Source organism: Melospiza melodia, chromosome 5, assembly GCF_035770615.1.
Source record: "Melospiza melodia melodia isolate bMelMel2 chromosome 5, bMelMel2.pri, whole genome shotgun sequence".
In the NCBI taxonomy this organism is placed as follows: Eukaryota; Metazoa; Chordata; class Aves; order Passeriformes; family Passerellidae; genus Melospiza; species Melospiza melodia.
In genome coordinates, this window is record NC_086198.1 from 35,525,771 (window position 1) to 35,544,372 (window position 18,602).

At 40.0% G+C, this 18,602-nt stretch overlaps 1 long non-coding RNA gene across 1 annotated transcript; it reads left to right on the forward strand.

Moving 5' to 3' along the window:
* The first annotated feature begins 589 nt into the window (after positions 1-589).
* On the forward strand, positions 590-4,614 carry LOC134419026 (uncharacterized). Its single transcript, XR_010027936.1, has 3 exons — positions 590-718; positions 1,481-1,555; positions 4,359-4,614. It is a non-coding gene; the product is annotated as an uncharacterized LOC134419026 (long non-coding RNA).
* The last annotated feature ends 13,988 nt before the right edge of the window (positions 4,615-18,602 follow it).

An 18,602-nucleotide genomic window follows, 5' to 3' on the forward strand; every position in this document is an offset into this window, starting at 1 on the left:
ATGTTTAATTATAAATTATTGGTATTTTGGAGCAAAATTTTATTAATTAACAATAGAATTTCTCTTGGAAGCACGATCCCTATCAAAGAAATTGATTTTCAGATTAAGATAGTTCTGCAATTCTTAAAGTTAAAAAAATTACTTCAGAAATTATTATATGTATTTTCCATGTATTTTCACATTTGTCCTATATAACCATATAGCAAATTATGAAAATTTGCTTCCCCCAAGGTGAAATGGGAGGCAAACAGTTGCTGGATTGCAAAGAAAGGGGCAAAGAAAGGGAAGTCTGTAAATTAAAGATTTCTTTAAATGTAAAACAAAAAAGATGAAAGACTTGGAAATGGGGAAAGAAAACTTGAAATCAAGTGAATTGCAAGTGGGAGAAACAATGTGGAAATTATTAAGTTGCTTTTGAGCTGTTCAGCAAATCACATTACCAAATTGTCAGCATAGTTCTAATGTCTCTTTTGCATTTTTGGTCTATGGAAGAGAGATTCCAATTTGTATTTGCTTCTTAAGGCTTACAGATGTGCCCTTCCCGGGTAAATAGAGATTCAGTGATGCACTTTATTGTCTTTTTCAGCTTTCACAGCAGGAAGATTGGCCTCTTTACATTGGAAGACCTCTGGCTGTGGTGTTTGCATTTCAGAGCCTTTCCACCTGTTTTTGATAAGCTGGGTGAAATTGCTCAGCAAGTAACATGACTTTGACAAAAGTAAGATTGCATGTAGTCAGGAGTTATTGAATAAGTGAATTTTCAGTTCCATTTGAACAAATCTATGGCTAATAGTACCCAAGAATGACCAGACTATAAGCTCACACTCATCAGCATTTATATGCTAGCAGATGAAAATGTTTCACATGTGAACTAGATGCTGTTCTGTTCAGAAATAGATGTTTAGTATTTTTGCAGTAGAATAAAGAGTAGCTCCATGTTGAGCCAGGGCACTGACTGGGAGAACTGTGCTGTGTTATAACATGATCTTTCCCAAAAGTTGCTCTTTCCCCTGGGAGCACATTTTCCAAGGCCATCCTACCACCTTCTCAGTTATCAGCAAAGGAAATAGGGTCAAATTTTTCCATCCTCTGTTCAAAATACCTTTCAGAGATACCTTTTGTTTCTGATCCTGCAGAGACTGAACAACTTGGTTCATTCTCACCATTGCATGTGAGCACAGAAGTCAATTTGAAGCTTGCCTATTTGGCATGAAAGAATTGTAACAATACATGTAAATGTTTAATTTCCATGTGGACTAATCCAATTAGGTCATATTGGCATCTTCTCATTCATCAAAAAGGAGCCTGGCTCAGTTACTTGAGTGCTCAATCAGAATAATTGTCCTGAAATGAGGATAAGAGGCTTTTGTTTTTCATTATTTCATTTCATTTTGTTTTTCATTCTCTAAGTCATACATGCTGTAGCAGCTGTAAGAAATTGAGTTTGGAGTATTTTTTCTCCATCTCTGCTGTTCTGCAGCACTAAATCTTTTGGCCAATGTTGCTCAGAAGATGAGAGGAGAGAGGAACGGGGCAGAAGTTCACATTCAAGAAGGTAAAGTACTTGAATGTCCTCTATGGCATGTTCTTCTTCTGTCTTTAACTTACCTGCTTATAATAATGACAAAATTGTTGGGCTCTTCAGATAAAAATCTATTCCAAGCTCTTGGAAAGAACCTGTTTTTATCACTATAATTGCTTCCAGTGGGACTAAGCTTTAGTAAAGGTAAGTCTTCACATCATCAGGGATTAATTAGGACAAAGTGCAAAGGAAAGAGAAGTAGAATGAAAATTGTTCTAATTATTCTTAATCCTGTATTATCTAAGGAGGAATTTTTTTTTTTGGTTAGCTATCATATTTCCAAATGTAGGTGGACTATCCTGTGTCCAAGCTCTGAGTGAGAAGAAATAGGAAAACACTGCTGTAAAGAACCAGAAAAACAGCATAGTTTTTGTGAGAAATCTCAGCCATTTCACTTTTATTGGAATCATTAAATCTCTCTGTAATTAAGTGACAAGCTTGTAGTGCTCCCATACCCATCTCTGCAGGAGTTCCTTGCATTAGTGTGCAGAGGCACAGCTTAAGCTGCCAATAGTAAGAGACCATCCTTGGTTTATTTTTCTTGGGGACTTCTACACTACACAAGCTTTCTATCTGATGTTTGCATTTTCTTCTGAGGACAAGGGGTTGAAATCTGCAGGATAACCAGGAGTACCCAACATGGCTCTGGAGAAAACCTACACTGCTTTTGAGCACCAGGAGTAGTAAACATCTGGGGATCATTTGAAACTGGAGCTGCTCACTGGCTATGGAAGACATGAAAGAAGCAGTCAATGTTTCTTTTCTGGGTTGGGAATTGATCTTTATCACCACTTTCCTTAACCTGTATTAATAACAATCACCAGGGACAGGAGAAGCATGCGGACTTTAAAAGGCAGCAGTAGTTGCCCTAGGTTATGGAAGTAAAGGAGGAATTTGAATCTGAATTTTTCTTGTTTTCTATCCAGAAGTATGAACCTCTTTTGTTGGAAGTAATTTTTGTGAGAAATTTGACTGCAGCTTCTGAGGATACATAAAAATACATCAAGTTAACAAGAAGAAGAAAATAAAAATCCCTCCTATAAGACCTCAGAAAATTATTTCTACCCTATACTTAAAAGAATTGTAAATTTTTTTCTGGGTTTTTTTTGCCAGGCCTTTCAATTTTTAATTTAAGGTAGAAGTATATGAGAAGGTAGTTCTTCGTTCCTATAACATTTGTTCTAATATTTTCTATAACCTTTGTTGAATTACTGCCTTTACCATGGACCAAGTTGTTTCAGGAGCTGTTCCATCTGCCACTCAGAATATTCCACTCCCAGCAGTAGAATGAAGCTTTTCTAGCCTTTTCTTTTAATGCAGAGCCACAAGATTGAAGGGAATGGGAATTTTTTAGGGGTGTAAATGAAAATTGACCCCTAAAATGAGGTGCTGCTTTTGCTGATGTAGTGGAATAATGCAAGTACCAATTTAAAATTTTACAAGTTCCTCTAGCTGAACAGGAACTAAAACATTGCCATCTCAACAACCTAGCAGTCCCCACAGGTCTCTATGCACCTTGGAGATGTTGGCTTAAAACAATTTTACTTTTCGTAACTTTGAGAAGGTAGTAATAAACAGATATAAAAAGCAATGCAAGATATTCATGATGGGGGAGGTTTTCTAAACTTTTCTTGACTATTTTAATATGAACTTTTTCTGCACAACTATGGCAGGGCAGATTTCCAAAGCAGCATACTTGAGTCTTGCTGCTGTTAGATATTAATGGTTGAATCCCCTGTGATGCTTTGAAAGGGTACACTTGTATGGATAATCAAATAGTTACTTTCCTTGTTCACAGATTGGGCTTTTTTGAGGAACAGAACTATAAAACATAGCTTCCCCTAAGACAGAAACAAGGAACACATCCTTCCTTCCAAACAGGCTATTCCTTTGTTGCACCTGGAAAGAATGCCAGAATCCCAGTTGATACAAACTGAGTTTCAGGGCAGTCAGAGGGGAACATGAAATCATCAAAGGAACAGACCACATAGAAACCCTACAACACAAATTAAGGAAAGGTTCTTATCTGTCACAGCCTAATTGGCTGGGGCCCACTGTTTTACATGTCAGATGTCTCCCTGCTGCTCAGAGAATCTGGAGGGAAGTAAATCTGTGCCAGAAATAATTTATCCTTATGTAGATCACGGGTGGCCTGCTTCCTATCCACTGCAAGCATCACCCTGATTTAAAGAGGGCACTGGTGCATCTCTGCTGAAGGACAAAGTGCTTGCAGAGTTAGATCCTTCCTCCTCTTTACTGGGTCACATGTGGGTTAGGGATATCTTAAGTGCTCCATTATTGTGGAAGGCAGTTTAATGACTGCACACTGTAAAAGTTCAAGCAATTATATGTAATGCATGATGAACAATACGACTTCCAAATGTTCACATGTAATGCATGTCAGATTTCAGTTGGAAAACAAAACAAGCCCCTCAAGGTTGCAGTCTGCTCTTTAGAAGAGCCACGTGTTGTAACCTCAGAACCTCAAAATATCAGCTGTTTTCTGTGCATGATGAGAGCAGTGGAATCTGTGCCATGTTCTGTCCTTTGTTTCCTGGAATCTGGCTGCAGTAATGATCAGATGTGTGCTTCTGCCAAGTGCAGTTGGTGTTTGGTCCACGTTCAGACCAGTGAATTGATCTGTGCTTTTTTTTTTTTCCTCATGGCATATCTCATTATGACATAATTTTTGTACAGGGCCTAACAAAGATAAATATGTTAATAGGGAATGATATTTTCTAAAATTAATCTGTGCTTGCTCTTTTATTACTTTTAGGCAATATGAAACTACCTATAGACATCAAATGGGATCAAGGACCATTGTACTTTCATACTGGTGTCCTTTTGTGAAGCATTTAAAATCAAAATACTCTGGACACATAAAGGAAGCAGATTTACATCTTCCTAGAAAGAAGAACAGAAGTGACCAGTCACTGTTGCCAGGAGCATTCTGCCTTTTTCAGAAGAACTTCTCAAGGAGCCCAGGTACTCTCATTTGAGTCCTTCAGCACAGATTCCATGTCCCACACAAATTTCCTATCCTATTTTATGTGTGTCTGTTTCTGCTGTTCTTATCCACTGCTGGTGCCTTCTTTATTTTACAGTGTGCTAATTTTTTATTATTATCAGACTGTGGGTGTAAGTTACCATGGTAAACTGAGCCTGAGCCCTTCAGGAAGGGCTTCCCTGTCTCTTCTGGCTCATCTCTTCCTTCCATCCAGGCAATGGCACACAGGAAGCAGGTGGGGTTAATTAAAGGCAAGGATAGCAGCTGCCTCAACTGTCTGGCCCTGGTCTCTTTGTACTCATGAGTTTTACACCAGCTCAGTCAAGGAAAAGTTCCAAGTAAGTATCATTAGGCATTAAAAGGACGATGGGAAAGCCTGGTTGAACCACTCAGATGTCTCCAGCTGGATGTCTCAGAATTACTGCTTTGCAGGTGAACCTGTTTGTATGAGAAATACATCCTCAGGCTCTCCAGATTTGAATTTTCTCAAAATGTGTTAACTGTTGAGGATTGCAATATTTCTTGAAAAGCTTATATGAAAGGTTTGGATTTGGTTTTTTTCTGCACTTACAGAAATGTCATAATCTGTCCTGAAGCAGATCAGCTTCCCGGGAGCCTTATAGCTATTCAGGTTAGTTTCATGTTAGTTCTGTGGAATATTGCCATCAGATAAACAGACCAACAATACTGAAACAAGGCATTTGAATATGGTATGTGAAAACAAAATATTTTATATATTGAAATAAAATTCTATGCCTGTAATTTTATTCAATAGAACATTATTGTGATTTTAGGTAAAGGTGTCCAATAGGGTGAAGGAAAGGCTTGAAAGTGTTTTTATTTTACTGTTTGCTTATGGTGTGATTGGTATAAATTGCTTTTGTTGGTTTATTAACAAGGGTGACAAGAGGCAAAGTACTGGGAGAATAATTTAAATTCAGCTCAGGAGAATTAGACACAGGAGAGCAACTTCAAGGTGTCTGGCACGTATTAGCATTTTATTTGATTGTAACAGAAATTTAGCATGTGTATTCATAAAACACATTTGTTGGGATTCCTTTTAAGTTTCACAGTTTGTTCTTGTTAAAACGTGTGGTAGGTCAGAATTAGTGCTGGCAATTTCCTTTGCTAAGGACCTCAAATATACTCTTTTTAAATGCAAGTAGAGGCCTTTTAAGAAAGGGGCTTGAGGCTCTTCTAAGCAGCATTAAGACAGCACACAGGTGACCCAAGAAATGACACTTAAAATTCTGTGTTTACATTTGTATGAAGAACTGCAATAAAGTGTATTTGGTGTTCATAGCCAAAACATTACATATTTATATGGAGGTAGTCCTTGTACATCCATCTCAGTGTTATAGTGAGATTTAAAAAAAAAAAAAAAAAAAAAAAAAAAAAAGTTGTGATTACAGGAATGTAGCAGAACCAGAATCAGATGTTTCAAAAACCATTTAGCATCACTCTGGGTTTTCTAGCCAATCTTTCTCCATTTTAACAGAGAGGAAGGAACATGATGATCCCTTTTTTTTAAGTAGGATTTCAGAGTTTATATCTGGTTGCTTGCTTTCTGTATTTAATGGTGTCCAACAGGGTGGTAGAAGGATTTGTCAGTGGTCTTGGCATGAACTTCAGGGACTTGTGCATCAGGGACCTCTCTGTGTAAAGCATTCATGTTCTCAGACACCTTGAAGGCATTTTCATGCTACAGAGTTATGTTACTGGAGATCTTCTAGCCACTTATGTCAGTTCATCATCACCTGTAGAGAAGTCTCAAGCTTTGATTTCTGAAGTATGTTCCTAAAATCTTGGAAAAAAGAAAAAATCTTGGACGGTAGCAGTATAGGAACAAGCTCTGAGGATTTCTCCGTGGTGATGGACACAGGGCTGTATTTTCCATCCCATGCTCCTGAGCCCCAGTGAATGTTCCTTCGTGTCCCACAAAGGCCCCAGACTCAGAGCAAAGCAGGGACTAAAGGCATCAAAGGCCTTTTTGTCAGAATAAGGACAATGCTAGAAACCAACCTTGTGTTAACCTACCGAAGAACAGAGGACAAGAATTCTGAATGCCAAAATATAGAGAGATGTGTGAAAGGGAAAACTTTTACAAAAGTAGGCAGGCTGAATAAAACTATTTATCTTTAAGCCACACAAGTCATGGTAATTAAATTAGGTCAGGCTGGCTGTAAAGCTACAAAAAGCAGGCTGTAACTAATTTGGAAAGAGACAGAGAAGTCCTGAAAAGAAAACAGATTGACAGCCCCCTATTATTTTTTATCTAATCAAGACAACAAAATGTAAGAAAGAGAAAAAGAAAAAAAAAAAGGAAAATAGAAAGGAATCTCATGTTGATTTATTAAGATTTTCTCTCAAACCATTAGGATAAACAAAAGCACGTAGTTGCATCTTTGATATGTGAAGGTTTGCACATTGTTCTTAGTGCTAACTGAGGGTTACATGCATATTTTACCCTTGAGAAAAACAGAATAATTGAAGACCTTAAAGTTCAGAGAGTGGTGGAAACCCCAACAAAGAGTAACACAATCAGATCTTTATCAGTACAGTATCATTGCACTAATTCTTTCTGGGCATCTATATCATCTGCTGCTATATAAAGAAAAATCCTAAATATCTGTGAAAAGAGACAAATAGACTTTTATTTAAAACCATGTCTGCATAAATCCCTCCTCCCAGTTTGTATAAACATCCTGTTTTGGAAATGGTTACAATTATTTGCTTTGAATTTGAAAGTGACAGGTTGTACAGGGTATGGGAAATAACATTTTTGAACTTTAGAAGGAAGGGATCAGGACTTTATTTGTAATGTGGGTCCAGTCTCATTAAACAAGGTTTAAAATAATATTTTAGTTGATTTCTAAAATAGTTTTCATTCTCCAAGGGGTTTGAAAAATTAGCATTCTGAGGCTGTCTGGAGGGTGCAAAGGAGTGTGTGAACAAAAAGGGGGAAGGGCACAGACAAAGAGCCCAGCTTGGTTTGTGTTGGTGTTTAATAGCAAATAACCCTTTCCCACCCTGCTTGTCTTTTATGCTTGCTTTAGTTCTAAGTAACTTACAAAGAATTTCCAGCAGCAGATGATGCTCATCCACTACATTCATCTAAAATAAGAGACGAACTTTGCCCCGTGAAGAAAATATTTGAGGTTCCAACACAATTAAGGGTTGCAAATTCTCTGTGAAAATGGAAATTCCTTCCCATTTCTCCAACAGGTCCCCGAGGGTGAAGTTTTGACCCTGGTGAAGTCAAGGGAACCTTCACTCTCTTTCATTAGGACAAGAGCCATCCCTCATCACATCTTACACTTGCAACTGTGAAATGTGGAAAGGAAAGGAGAAACTGTTTCCTTGGGTGTTGCCATGAGGTAACACCTTTTCCAGACAATGAGAGAGTCTTTGAGAGATGATCAGGAAAGAGACACAAAAATGCAGGAAGTCAGAAATGGGGAACAGGCAGGGAAGCAGCAACACTGAGCATTTTCAGAGCTAAACTAGTGCCACTCAGCAGGTTTGTTTCTGTTTGAGAGAAAGTGGAGCTCTTGCTCTTTGACTTGAAGAACGCTCAAAGCTCCTCATGAATTGAAAGTCAGAATTGAACAAAAAGTTGCAAAACTAATTAACAAAACTTTAGAAAATTGGCCCAGAATTTGGCCCAAACACAAGATCCCTTACTTGAAATCTTACTTAAGTAACATTTTTGTGTGCTTAATGTTTGAGGGAACGTGGTCCAGCTTGGAATATATCTGAGAAGGGCTGAAAAACAGCTGCCAGGTTCACTGTCTGCTAAAAATCAATAGCCAGAGCATAATATTGAATCAGACTTTTAAAGACAAACCACACAACCAGGTCTGAACTCCCAGGATTTCAGTAGAGCAGTTCATTGCTCTGTGCACTGTTCACGTGCAGGGAGTATGAACCGAGGGACTGCAATAAACCTGCTGAGTTTTGACAGATTTGCTTTTACTTCATTTTTATTGTATATAGGTAAAAGGAGGGGTGCCAGCCTGTTATAGATACAAGATCTACAGGATATGAACCATAATGTCTCATGTTTTACTGTATTTCTTTAAAAACATCCCTCCTATTTAACAAGAAGCTGTTGTTTCAATTCTATTTTTTTCTATTTTAATCTAAAGATAAATTGAAGGTGGCACAGAGCAGTGGAAGAGCAACAGCCTTTTGAAGCCCTCTCCAAAAGCTGAGTTTGTGAAATACTTTCCAAACATCTGCAGGAACAGTGCTACATCAACCTTCCAGCAGCCTGGTTGAAAAGACTGTCCTTTAATCTAAACCATACTCCCTGGGATTTCTTGTAGTTAATTCTTCCTTTTTTACTTTTTTTAATATTGTGCCAGTGAGAAACTGCCTAGACTCTTCACCTCTGAGTCCTTTCCACTAATTCTCAGTCCTGGCATATTGCTGTACATTTTCATTGCATGGGGATCTCCTCAAAAAAAGGAAAATTATGAAACTGTCAGATCAGATTTCATATATTGCTCTTGGCATTGCACTCACTAGACTTGGTACACAGTGAGTTTTGAAAGCCTCTGATCTTTTATAACCATTTCCAGTCTTAAACATACACTTCAAAGTTCCTCATCTGCAGTCAATGGGAATATAACTATGAAAGCTGAGGTAATTTGGGTATTTTCTTTCTGTGAAGACATAGAGAGTGATCCATTGCAGCCATAAATAATTTCCAATGTTTCATTATTTTTTCTGTTATACTTCTGATTGTTTTATTAAGACTCTGAATTTATTTCTTTCACTTTTGGGTTTTTTTTTTTCTCTTTCCTGCTAGGTATATATGCTGCTTTAGAACTTAAAATCAGGGTGCTGAGCTGTGCCTGTAGGAATGCACACTGAGTGGTGAGCTCTGCTGGGTCTGATGGTACCATAAAACAGACACATCAAGGACACAAAGTACTTTCTCTCCTGCCAAGCTGCTGTGTCAGGCTGAATGCCTCAGCACCTCAGGTATTAACCAGCCTAGGGGCTGGGAGAAGTGGGATTTTTCTTCACTGTTGTGTTCACTTCAGAGAAGTCAACCAAACTGAAGATGTGCTGACCTCTTGAGACTGAACTAGAAGATCCCTTGACACAAAATCCTGTAAGTGTATTTATACAGGGAGTCCCCTGGCCAATTCAAAGGGCCAGACAGGATTCCTAGAGCTGAAAGCACGAGCCATGTCAGCTACAATCTAAATTAAGTGACAGTGCTGACTGTGACAGAGAAGGAGACCAGACAGCAGTTCTGTGTTACTTGTGGCACTGGAACTCAGCAGTTGCTCCTGAGACCAATCACGCACAGCTTCCTTGGGAAAGAGGAGTGAGTTTGCTGGAACAGCTGGTGGAGATGACAGATATCTTTTTTGAGTGCCAACAAAACAAAGGCATACTGTCTTTAATGCTTGTGTTATAAACAACTTGGATCCATTTCCAAATACCCTCCACCTTTCCTTCACCCATATGAACACTTTAAACAGAGAGCTACTTTGTAAATCTCTCAAAAACTTCTGATTGCACTTTTCTTATCTGTTCAATTCATAGCCAAGTCACGGTAGAATATCTGTGTACCTTTGTTACAAATATACCAGACTTATGTTTGATATATGCTGCCACTGTTTCCAAACCCATTCCTTAGTAGCCTTTCCATCCTGACTAGGAGATGAGTAACTTTCTTAGAAGGATTATTTTTATCCTTTCTGGTTTTCAGTTCCTTTCCATTTTTCTTGGCCATTACTTGACTGCACAGCCTACTGCTCAGTTCCCTCTGCTTTCCAGAGCTCAGATCCAAGTCCTGCCTTGTCTACATAACAAGAGTTGTCTCCTACCCCAGTGTTTCTTTCAACTGATCCTGTTATCAGCACATAGCCTGGTATTTTTCAGTTTCAGGTGGAATATTCAGGTGCCATACTGTATTTCAGTGCAGCTGCTTTCATTAGAGTAAAAACTCTGTACACAATCCTGGAATGGTGAGTAGAGTTTCCTTCACTTACTGTCTTCATCATGATGAACTTTCCTACCTCTATTCACTGTTTGGTTTATTTTCAATCAGATGGCTGTTTCTTCTCTCCACGCTGAAATACCATTGGTGTATTGGTGCTAAGTCTTGTAAGTTCAAGATTTTCTCCAGCCCAATGGTATACCAACTGTATGGCTGCATTCAGTTGGGATATTATATATTGGGAATAAATCAGGGAATAAATCCTCATGGGTTCTTTTGAGAAGAGACTCTGATAGTCTCTTTGTTGTTTTAGAAAAATTCCAAATTTAGCTAAACTTTCTCCTCACTGCAAAGATATGTGTAATGTCTCTGAGGAAAGGACATGAAAATATTTTTCCATAATAAGGTTAGAGGATAATACTGCATATGCTGGCTTTAACAACAAGCATAGAGAAGCCATTGCCTAGAGAAACTCTGCAACTCATTAGCTAGTTTTATCTTTCCTTCAAAGAAGGAAAAGCAAAAATCTGACTGATATACCCATCCAGTGCTCTCTAAAAAAAACCAGCTCTGCAGCCAGACCATTCCTTCCCTCACAACAAAGCCAAACAAAGAGAAGTCATGCATTAATTTTTTTTCAAAGAAGAGAGCCTGTAATTTAAGTAAGAAATGTTTTAGATCTAGAAAATTGAATACTTTTTGCTTTTGGAAGGAACAAATCAGAACACCAAAGAAAGGACAGTGCACAGAAATATGGCAAGTTTATCAGTGAGTATAGTGTAGATGAAAGTAGTCATTAATTAATGAAAAGCAAGGGTTTTAGGGGAGGATTCAGGCGTTTAACAGTACCCCAAGCTTTGCTGTAAGTGTTGTAGGCAAAAAATTTGTGTGGTTTGCTCAGAGTGGTTCACCTGGTGACCAAGCACATGAGGGAAGCTGCTGCACAGCACCAAGGGCAGGATGGAGATTATTGCAACCCTTCACTTCATCCCCAGGTCAGGCCCTCCTCCATCCATTAGCTGGCATTTGGTTTCCTCTGCTCTCAGAAGCCCTTGAGATGGTCTGAAAAGGGCCTGTTGTGCTTCAAACCCTTCAGCAGGGCTGGAGCTTTGATCTCCTGACATTGAGCAAAGCAGGGCAGCCCAGAGCACTGAGGCATGGCTGCGGGATGGCAGGGGCAGCACCGGGATCTGAGACTCCACCTCTTACTGTCAGGACTTCTGTCGTGGTATTGGCTGTAAAGGCAGAACTTAACTCCCAGGGAAATAAGATTCTCACAAAATAATCAGTGAATTGAAGGATATTTCCTTTTAAAACATCTTTTGGAAGTGCTCCACCACAGTTTAGGAAAAGGAGAAGGGAAAGTTACCTGGAAGAAAAGCTGAGCAACAAGGCACAGGGGAACACGTGGCCAGCGCACCTTGCACTTGAGCTGTTTTCAGCTGGAGCCTCAGGTGTGTGGCATGGATTCCAGTGTCCTGGCAGTGTCTTGCTTGACCTTGGGATTCTCATATAGAATTCTCTTAAGTGCACAGTGAAAGGAAAGAAGCTTTTGTTTCAGTAAAATTCTGCTTTGCTTTGCTTTAGTGTTTTAAGACATTTTGTCACTAGAGGTGGTCTTTAATATGCTCCTTAAGCTGTAACTCTTGGGATCACCTCATTCCTTGTACCTCTTCCTCTGAGCAGGAATGTTGGAGCAGAGCACAGCTCAGCACTACATGCTCCATTAAAGGAGCTTATACAGCATCCTGTCAGCCTAGAGGTCCAGTGGGAACCTTTGGCAGACACAAAAATCCTTTGGAAAACTGTGGGAATGCTGATGACCTGACAGTGATTTATATTATTGCATTAGAAAAAGAAATAGTGTGGCAGGACCTTTCAGGATGGATAAAGCAAGGATTTGCCAGTAAGTGTGCTGTGCAGCTTTCCAAACCACTAACCTGCTGGTTAGCCCAGGCCTCCATTTCATCCAAACCCTCATAAAAATTTATTGCAGATGGGTACTAAGAACCTTCAGGAAAATCCTTTGCTGTTGCAACAGCATCCCTGCTTTATGATGGTCTCACAGTAACTTTCCCCCCTCCCCCAGCACCTGAGCAGTTGTGTGCAGCACCATGCTCGTGCCTAGGCAGATGTTTATCACCATCTGCCATCACAGAGCTAGCAGGTAGAGATTGACAGGGTAATTTAGTATGGGATAACATGGAAAATAAACATGGAAAAACATGACTAGCATGCACAAGTGTTTTGAAAACTGATTGGCATCCCATAATGAATAGCATGAGAATAAATGTTTTTACTAAAAAATATTGAAAAGTATAAAATCTTCTAGTTTAAAAGCAAGCAGTAAGACAAGTGCAAGAGTTAACCAAGTATCTTATTCAGTTATACGTGTCCTGAATCAAGATTCAATGTGCACAGACACATTAGTATGAGTTTAATACTATAACAATTTTCATTCATGAAGAGATTTTAGATACAAAGAGATAATATCTTATCTCATAAGAGAATGCTTTTTGTTGTGTTATTAAGGTATAAATGAGTTAAGTTTTCCATGGCCTGTGAAAAGTGTTTTGTGCCTTGCTGGTGACAGTAGGTTAAAGCCCAAGATAACCACTTCAGACTGGCTGCATACTTCAGTGTTTTCCCCCTTCACACTTGTTAAAACTTCATAGAGCCTCAGAACACATCCAGATGAACAGGAGCTGTGACTGCCACTTAGGAAACCAGTATAATCCAGCACAATACACCAAGTAGGGTAAGTGGGAAGGAAAACAAGTTCTGAATAGAGGACCTCCTTGGAACATTGAATCAGCCATCAGACACACCAATTCTGTTTAGACAGGCCTGTTATACACACCCAAATGTTCTGCAAAACAAAGCACACCCCCATCCTTTCACCACTGCAGCTCCAAAACACTCCTGCCCAAGGTGGTCTTCACCCTGCTTGAGGCAGTGCCTACATCTTTATTCACAAACTGAAGCATTGGTTTTCAGAAGTTTTTGGCAAAGCTGAGACACATAAACCATGTTCTTCCTCTCAAGGAATATCATATCTTGGCAGTTTGGTTTGGGTTTCACTTTTTCAAATATAAAAAAATATGAACAAATAGCACACAGTGGTGACACACTTATCACCAGTAGGTTGCCCTGCACAATGCTGCTTGTGTGACACCAGGATAAATAACATCACTGTAGCAGAGAACCTGCTCAAGAGAAAACTATTATTATTTGAAGTTGTTCACTTGTGGGATAATGTCTGCTAAACACAATGGAAAGCAATATATAGTGACTTTCTGGATTTTTGTGCTGTACATATTTTTTTGCATACAGTATGCATGTATCCCAACAGGGTGATTAGATAATGAAGCCATGATGTAAGAAAAAAAAAAAAACAAATCCTGGCAGATTTATAGCAGCTAAATCTATATATTCATTCCTCAATCCCCCTGGCATGGGTGTCTAATTTAACTGAAGCTAATTCCAGCACTGATTCCTACTTATGCACGTGTTGGCAGAGACAGATCTCAGTGCAGTGGACATTCTCAATCACTTTTTATTTGTCACATTTCACAAATTTATAAACAATAAAAAAACATTGGTTGGGAAATGGTGATTTGAATTTGTGGTATTTCATCCTGTCCTGCCTTCCTCCCTTTTGTTTGAGCTCCTGGCAGTCGAGTTCCCTGTTCCACTGGTGCAGCTGCTCAGTTACACGCCTGCTGCTCATGGTGAGTGTGCTATGAAAATGCATCATGCCTCCTGCCACGTGGGAGAAGTGATGTGTTTTAGTTTGCTGTTTTGCAGAAAACATTGTTTGCCATATGTCTCAACAGAGCCTGCTTCTCTTTTTCAAGAAATTGGCCAAGAAATTTAATTTGTGTTTTAGTCTTTTTTGCATCCTGACTAGAGATTGGCATGTGAATTATTTAATTAAGCTGTGAATATTGCTGGGTATTGCTAAGTTACACAAATACTGTGTCATTTAGCTATTTATGACTAACAAAACTAACAGTACAAAAAAACTAATTAAAAGCTAAATAATCTTGGAGTCTTTTGACCAGCTGTTATATATCCATACAACACCATTCTGTTGAATAAGAGAGCTATTGTTGAGGCTTTTTACACAGAAAAGAAAAAAGATGGGAAAAAAATTGTGATATTTTTCTTTTGGTTTTCTTCATGTCCAAAAGAAAGCTGCAGCCTGTGGCATTTCAGCTGGGCCCGTTCTGTGCCCGGGGTGAGGGAGCCACTCACACAGAAATGTGCTGAACAAGAGCCTCACCATAAACAAAAACACACTGGGCCTTCCGTGGGCAAAGCACAAGAGCAGAACATTAACCACAGAACCTGCCTAGGTAGAAATTTCTTTTGCTTGGTCATAGCAGATAACAAGGTTTTGTGCCTCTCTTTTTGGCATGTGTGGTGCCACAGACTCCCCAGGAACCTTACTTCATTCTGCTTCCTAATGAGCTGATCTCTGGAGGGGCAGCTATTTACCGATTCATTGCTGGCTCACACCTTCAGCACATGATTGTCTCTCACAGTGGTCCAGGAAACTCACTGCACCTCAAACCACAAGCACTGGCAAGAATGCTCATGCAGCCATTGTGGGATTTCCTCATTGTGCTGCAGAAATGATTTAAAAATGGAATAATCCCTTCAAATGGCTTCAGCAGTAATGAGGGACTCAGGTACCTTAGAAAAAACACGGTGTTGTAAACAATACTGTTTTAAACATCACTACATGCAAAAAAGGATAGAAGTGATTTAAATGTCTGTCTCTTGTTTATGCCTTGGACTGTATGTACTTCACACCTCCTCATTTTTCAGGCTTACATCTTTGAATAGGAGGAGACCACCATGTATAGGCTAAATGGTAAAATGCATTTCCTTCCCCATTCCTTCTGTCCAAACTCTTGGAGTTGTGGAAATGTTCAAACACTCCCTTAGTGAATTATGGCTGTAAGAGAAAGAGACTTTATGACTTGGCTCCTCCCTGTAGTTTGTGTCCTAATTTTTCAAGTCTTGATTTAAGTTTGACTGGCTTTTTATCCAGAAATGCCTCATTTAAGGTCAGCTACCTTCTAAATTTACCCTGTTGCCAAAATAACCCGAAGATGGCTTTCTTAGATAGACATCAGCAATTAAGAGATCAATTTTAAAATACTTGTTTTTCCTTGTTATTCTTGTCAGTAAATTTTCTTCTTGAATCAAAAAGTAGCAAGAGATGAAGAACTGTTGGAAGTATTGAGCTAACCAAGCATGCTCAAGGGAATGAGGAGACCATTAAAAGGTAACATAAGAAAAGCTTTGCTTGACACAGAGTATAGACACAGACCAGTGAAAATAACAAATTTGTATATGCCAGTACTGTTCTGTAACAAGATTCTGAGTAAGTCAAGGATGAAGCTAAAGTCATAATTGGTGTCAGTTTTCCAGGTGAAAGAGAAGGATTCAGGATTAATGAAAAGATTGGTTAGTTTTGTCTCCATCGTCAAACTACAAGGATAAAAAATTAGGACAGAGAGGAGAGGTTTACAGGAACCACAGCTACTCAGAAAGCTTCCTGTCCTTTCTCTTTCACAGGCTCTTCCTTTCAGGCCCATTTGGACAAACATCAGTCAGTCTCCTTTAGTCTGTTTTGGTGATGTTCTGTGGGCTCCCAGCTTATTTCTGCGTAACCTGAAATGTCTGTATTTGCATCCCAAGCTGCCCAAAATCTTCTTTAATTATTTCCCAGGAGCTTTCCTTTGTTCTTTGAGCGGGCAGCACTGCATTGCTACACCCAAGGGCTTGTCAGCATCCCCTAGAGATGTCTAATCTCACAGGATACTGTAACACATCGGATTTAATTGCAGAGAGCTAAAGTTTGTTTCACAAGGCTTCAGAACAGATGCCAGTTATTTAAGGTGCTTACACTGCAATAACTTGTTGCTTTTTCTTTTTTTTTTTTTTTCCCTTGGTAATGTCTTTTTGTCTCTGACTTTAATCCTCCTATGACTTTGAGAAAAGTATTTTCATATTTGTGAGGCCTCTAGAAATTTTCAGAGCATTCAGATTATGTTCTGATAAAACTCTGACTTCGTGAGTACATATGTATGAAAAACCTTATTGAGATTTATTATCTCATTTTTCAATTGTCAGTAATGTCTTCTGCATTTGTTCAGTCCAAAGGGATTTTAAAAAAATCTCATCAGAGCAGCTGTGGGTGAGAAAAGTTCATTCTTTATCAGTTATCAGTCATCCAAACTTGCCAAGTCAGTTTTATGAAAGCAGTGAAATGAAAGCAGAAACTAAGTCCAGCTTGATAACACTAAGCCAAAAGCATAACAGGAGAAAGAGCAGTGTTGCTACTTTAGTTTTCCTCATCTGGAACTGAAATGGAAGGGAATGGTCTGGATCGAAGGCATGTCAGCAGGGCAGGCAGACCCACAGCACTGAAAATAAAAGGTCAGACACAAAACTCTTTCTTCCAAACTGGAATGCAGGGAATTGTCAACCAGTCCCCATCCACACAGAATGAGTGTAAATGCGATGGTGAGGGGCCTGATGCTAATCCTGGCCCAAACGCTGCTCCCCATCAGCCTGGTGTCAGCTCAGAGCCTTCTGGCCCTGCTGGGGCTGCTCTGTGTCACTGTCCCGTGGAGCTGGAGCAGCTTCAGCCCTGTCAGAGCACACTGATCCCCGTGTGTGCATCTGGACTGCTGTTCAAGCAGCTCTACAGCTCCTTGCTGGCCGCCTCAGGGATGTTTCAGTAGGATCAACTCCTTTACCTACAGGGCCATAAAAAGAGACGAGTTACCAAGGGCTGTGGAGTGTTAGGGCAGAGGTGATGAGCTGCCTTTATGGGTGCCTGACACCAGAGCTCTCATCAGGGCACCGTCTGCAGCACCTTCGGCGCTCTGTGCTCGGCCAAGGTTCCCAATCCCCAGCTGGAGGCACGTGGAAATCCACTGCTGCCACACCTGAGGCTGTCAGGGATTTGGGCTGTTACCCTCAGTCACATTTACCCTATTCATGGTAGCCCAGTCTTAGGAAGGACAAGTTCTGCCAGCAGTCTTGGTTCCAGGCTGTGCTGTAACAACCCACAGTGCCCAAGAAACGTCTCACCAGTGGGAGGGCATGGACAAGTTCCTCACAGCCACCTTTTGTAGCAGGTGGATGTACTGGCCTCCCTTCTTGCCAAAGGCTTCTTAGGAACCTGGCTTCCAGACTGCTGGGGTTTGTCTTGCCCAAACCATGCAGCACCGAGCTCCTGGGGTGTTGTTTCACCATCAGCCCAGCTCCGCTCCGGGCTCTGCTCACGGCTCCCCTTTGGCACCTCCTCGGGGAGAGATCCGGCAACACCGGCACTGCTCCCCACGGGGAAACGGCAAGAGGAGACGGGCACACACCGTTCTGTCTGCTTCACTTCTCAGACTTACTCAGAAAATGTTTCTGCATTAAAGCATATTTCAGTATTTCTGGAGGTCAAATGGAAAACACTGAGTTTGCTCTGTTCAAATCAGTTATATGTAAAAAGAAATATATTTAGAAGAATTATTAAATACTCCAGAAGACAATTGGACATATAAGCTGGAATTTCTCTGTAGATTTTTAAGTAAAAAAATCTGTTAAAGGAAATCCTGTTAGATCTTCCCTCCTGCTTTAGCAGTTAGAGGAATATTTATATAAAAAGAATGATTTATAAAACAGGCACTGCGTTTGAGGGGCTAAGAACAGGATGTAGTGCTGGGTTTGGGGGCCTCAGAACTGAGACCTAATCAGGCAATTTTGGGCTTTCCCAGACCCAAATCACTGCTGTGTTTCAGGGGCTCAGAACCAGACCTACTTGATCCATTTTTGGGCTCCCAAAGACAGACCAAAGGCTGTATTTAGGTGTCTCAAAATTCACGTTCAGCACTTGAAACCAGAGACTAAATCCTGCATTTTGGACACTGAAACCGGGGTCATATGGCTGGATTTGGTGCTCAGGAAGAGTGACTAAGCCCTGTGCTTTTTCAGGGCTTAAGTCAGAGACCAAATGTATATCTGAGGGCCTCAAGAAGAGA